Below are 4,866 nucleotides of genomic sequence, written 5' to 3' on the forward strand. Positions count from 1 at the left end.
ATAACTGACATCAAGCTATACTACAAGGCCACTGTAATCAAAACACTCTTGTACTGGCCTAAGAACAGGCACAAAGATCAATGGAAGAGAACAGAGAGCCCAGAAATAAACCAATGTCTCTATGGTCAATTAGTATTCAACAAAGTGTTCAGAAACATAAAATAGAGTAAAAATAACCTCTTCAACAAATGGTGTTGGGAGAGCTGGACAGCTACATGCAAAAAAAAAATGAAAAATGACCACCAACTTACACCATACACAAAAGTAAACTCAAGATGAATAAAAGACTTAAGAGAAGTTGTGGCACCATAAAATTCCTAGAGGAGAACATAGGTATCTCTCTGATATCCCATGCAGTAATATTTTCATCAATATGTCCCCTAGAGCAAGGACACAAAAAACAAGTGGACTTCATCAAAATAAAATTTTCTGCACTGCTAAAGAAAACATCAGCAAGATGAAAAGGGAACCAACCATACGGGGAAATGTATTTGTAAGCGATACCTTGGACAAGGGTTTGATCTTCAAAATATACAGAAAACTCATACAACTCCTCTCCAGGAAGACAAACAATCCAACTAAAAAATGGGCCAAAGACCAGAAGAGGCACTTCTCCAAGGAGAACAGGAAGAGGGCCCAGAGACATGTGAAAGGATGCTCAGCATCACTAGCCATCAGAGAGATGCAAATTAAAACCACAGTGGGATACCATTTCATACTGGCCAGAATGGTCATCATAAACAAATCAACAAACAAGTTCTGGCAAGGTTGTTGAGAAAAGGGAACCCTAGTACACTGTGGGTGAGAATGCAGACTGGTGTAGCCACTTTGGGGAACAGTTTGGAATTTCCTCTAAAAGCTACAAATGGAACTGCCTTTTGACCCAGTGATTCCATGGCTGGGATTATACCCTAAGAATCCCAAAACACAAGTTCAAAAGAACCTATGCATCTCAATGTTCATAGCAGCACAATCGACAATATCCAAGTGCTGGAAGCAAACTAAGTGCTCATCAGTAAATGAGTGGATCAAAAAACTGGTACATTTACCCAATGGAATACTACGCATCAGGAAGAAATAAGGAGGAATTACCTTTTGAGACAGCATGGATGGAAATGGAGAGCATGATTCTAAGTGAAATAAGCCAGGTGGTGAAAGACAAATACCATATGATGCCACCTATAAGTGGAACCTGATCAACAAAACAAGTGAACAAAATAGACCAGAGATATGGAAATAAAGAACAAAGTGACAGTAACCAGAGGGGAGTGAGAAGGAGGATAACAGGGGAAAAAGAGGTAATAGGGTGATCACGGAACATGTATAAAGGAGCAATGGACAAAGCAAGTGGAGGAAGAATTGAAGTTGGAAGATGGAGGTGTTTGTGGTGGGAGAATGTGGTGGTGGGGAATTGGAGACAACTGTACTTGACAACAATAAAAAAAGAATTAATTTTCACATATGCCATTGATATTAACTAAATAACTACTATATTGTGTTTGCTTTCCTTGTTGTGAAAATATATGCATTGTGTCTTCATTTAGGAAGGATATTTTTGTTGGTTATAAAATAATTCCATTCCATTGTTTTCCCATTGTCTCCTGGCTTTTATAGTTTCTGTTGATAATTCAGCTGTAACTCTTATTGCTGCTTCACTGAAGAAAATGTACCATTATTTTCTGGTTGCTTTTATGTTTTCTTTCTAACTTTGGTCCTGTTATTTGACAATGAAGTATGGTTTCATTTGCATTAAAAAAGGAAATAGATGGATTGGAAATACTGCTAAGGGATTAACATAAATATACTAATACATAAAAACATACCTAAAAACTTTGAAACCCCCAACACTGCCTTTAACTTCTTGAAACACAGACTCTTTGGTCCCATTCCTTGCTAATAGAGCCTGGTGTATTTTTCGTGGAATGCCTCACTCCAGACTGCTTCCACACCACTCTTCCCACAGGCACCGTAGTGTTTGCAGAGGCTTGGGCAACCTGTTCCTTGACATTCACAGCATGTCCAGATGACAAACAGTGAACCCCATGAGAACAGGTTACTGAAGGCTTTTGTAATATTTAGAAATCCTGTGACGTTGAGTTGGTGGAAGATTCCATTTGAGGAATCTTACAAGACTGCTCTTCTTCTCACTCCTCTACTTCCTGTTCAGATCTCTAGAGTCTTCCTGAATGTAATGCTGAAGTTCAACAGATAAGTGTTCCAATTCTTCTAGCATCTGATCTTATTCACATGGGGCTGTCTCTGCATTGAAGTAAGGTGCCTTGTCATAAATGCACATCAGAGAGTAAGCACTAACATTTCTCAAGCTTCCATAGGACTCTCTTATAATTTCTTCCCGGAAGACTTGGTAACAGAGGTATTGCACTTGAGCCAGGCTTGTAACAGTTGATTATAGATATAATCTATATTTGATATAGATATATATAATATATACCTATATGATTATATATAATCTATATATGATTATAATTAAAGCTATATATGATTATAGATATATGATATAATGTAGTGTCCAGCATTTGCTTGTACTTCATGACTGAATGCAAGTGATAAGGCACCTAACAAAGGAGAAGATCACAGTACATCTGCTTAATAGTTTGGGTAGAGCTTGCAATACAATTCTTTAAATCTTGTTTCTTACTTTAACTCCTTTCTCACTTGAACTCCTCCACCTCTGAATACAGGTATTAACAAAGTTTATTTCTTCATCTATCATCCTATTCACCCTATCATCAGGACAAACACATATTAAAACTCTTGCACAGACATGATGTTTCTCTTTTCTGTATGACTTGCACAACTTTCAAATACATTCTGTGGCAGACTGTAGCTGAGGACAAGTCTTCAAAGTTAAGGCAATTGAAAGAGAGACTGATAATGACACTAAACCAGCATATATTGCCAAAATTTTTCATTGGGATTGGCATATTTTCTCCAGACTCCAGAGTGTTATTTTTGAGCATATAGTTTCTACAGAGGTCACCCTTTGCATTCTATTAAGATTTCTTTTAAAAATTCTTTATTAAATTTATTGTCACTCTTTTTTATTGTTGTTCAGTTACAGTTGTCCCAATTCTTTTCAATTACACACCCTTACCCTGTTCTTCCCCATTCTCACAGTCAATCCCCTCCATTGTCCATGCCCATGAGTCCTTTATTCATGTTCTTTTGCTTGTCCCTTCCTCTTCTTTCACCCTGTTACCTCATTCTCTCTCCCACCTGGTCACTGCCAGATTTGTTCCAAATCTCTGATTCTATTTTGCTCATTTTTTTTGTTTGTTGATTAGGATCCACTTACTGGTGAGATCATATGATATTTATCTTTCACTGCCTGGCTTATTTCACTTAGTATAAATGTCTTCAGTTCCATCCACGCTGCCATGAAGGATAGGAATTCTTTCTTTCTGATGTATAGTATTCCATTGTATAAATGTTCCACAGTTTTTTGATCCACTCAGTTACTGGTGGGTACTTAGGTTATTTCTAACACTTGTCTATTGCAAAGAATGCTGCTATGAACATTGGGGTGCATGGGTTCTTTTGAATTGGCATTTTGGGATTCTTAGGGTAAAAGCCCCGGAAGTGTGATCACTGGATCAAAGAGAGAGTTCTATCTTTATTTTGAGGAAATGCCATACTGCTTTCCACAATGGCAGTACCAGTCTGCACCCATAAACAGTGGACTAGTGTCCCCTTATCTCCACAACCTTGTCAGCACCTGTTTGTTGATTTCTTTATGAAGACCATTCTGACCAGAGTGAAGAGGTATCTCACTGTTTTAATTTGCATCTCTCTGATGGCTAGTGATGCTGAGCATCCTTTCCTACGTCTCTTGGCCCTCTGTATGATCACCTTGGAGTAGTAGCTGTCCAGGTCCTTTGCCCATTTTTCATTGAATTGTTTGTCTTCCTAGAGTGGAGTTGTGTGAGTTTTCTATATATTTTGGAGATTAAACCCTTGTCAGAGGTATCCTTGGCAAATATGTTTTCCCATATGGTTGGTACCATATGGGGAGTACAGCCTCCCACACAGAGTCCCCTTAGGTCACTGCACATAGAGGAAAATAAAATAAGTCACCCCAGACACTTCTTAGTCTGCCAGAAAAGGGGATGGCAATTCCCTCTAGTGGAGAATGCTCCAAGCCATTATCTTGAAGTGGCTTTTATTGAGAACAATATGCTCAAAGGTATACAGCATGAACGCAAAGCTCATCAATCAATGTTAAAAGGCTATGATTGAAGGAACACAGAGATTTGCCTCAGGTCAGGGTCTGGTAGATAAGGTGGCACTCATTCAACCCTGAAACCGGGGAAACTGATCACATTTTATGCTCAACCCCAAACATCAGTACTCATTAACTTGAGGACATATTTTAGCAAAGTAAGTTTCATAGGGTTTAATTCATTCCTTTTGCAGGCCTAATTGTTCCAAAACCACCCACTCCAGTTTAGGGTTGTATCTGCCTTTAGTATTGTTTCAAGCCTGTACCACGTGGGTGGAGCAGAGCAGCCAAGACATAAGGATACTTCTTTCAGATAGAATGAGGACTCTGGCCATGACAAAGCTGAAGGATGAGGGTCTTTTGCCCCTTCTCCATGTCCCTCAAGTCCTTCCTGATGGCCCTTATGTGACTGTGCCTGTCTTAGGTTGTCCCTGCCATTGAAGGGGTTACTCTTCATTGACTAACCAGCCATCCTACGAGGCCAAGCAGGGTGATGTAAGGGAGGCAGGGGCTGTGTCCCTGCCAGGGGGATAGATTTTGTCTCCTCAATGGCCTATTTTCCCAAGGCCTCCTGGCTCAGCTGCAGCTTTGGGGCCCTATCACCTGTCAGTGGGGCTACAGTTCCT

At 39.6% G+C, this 4,866-nt stretch overlaps 1 pseudogene; it reads right to left on the minus strand.

Moving 5' to 3' along the window:
- Window positions 1-1,893: 1,893 nt before the first annotated feature.
- LOC129067893 (ubiquitin carboxyl-terminal hydrolase 28-like) lies at window positions 1,894-2,734 on the minus strand (annotated as a pseudogene).
- Window positions 2,735-4,866: the final 2,132 nt, after the last annotated feature.

This window comes from Pteronotus mesoamericanus, unplaced genomic scaffold, assembly GCF_021234165.1.
Source record: "Pteronotus mesoamericanus isolate MK-2021 breed Mesoamerican mustached bat unplaced genomic scaffold, CSHL_Meso_final contig_20, whole genome shotgun sequence".
NCBI classification, from domain to species: domain Eukaryota; kingdom Metazoa; phylum Chordata; class Mammalia; order Chiroptera; family Mormoopidae; genus Pteronotus; species Pteronotus mesoamericanus.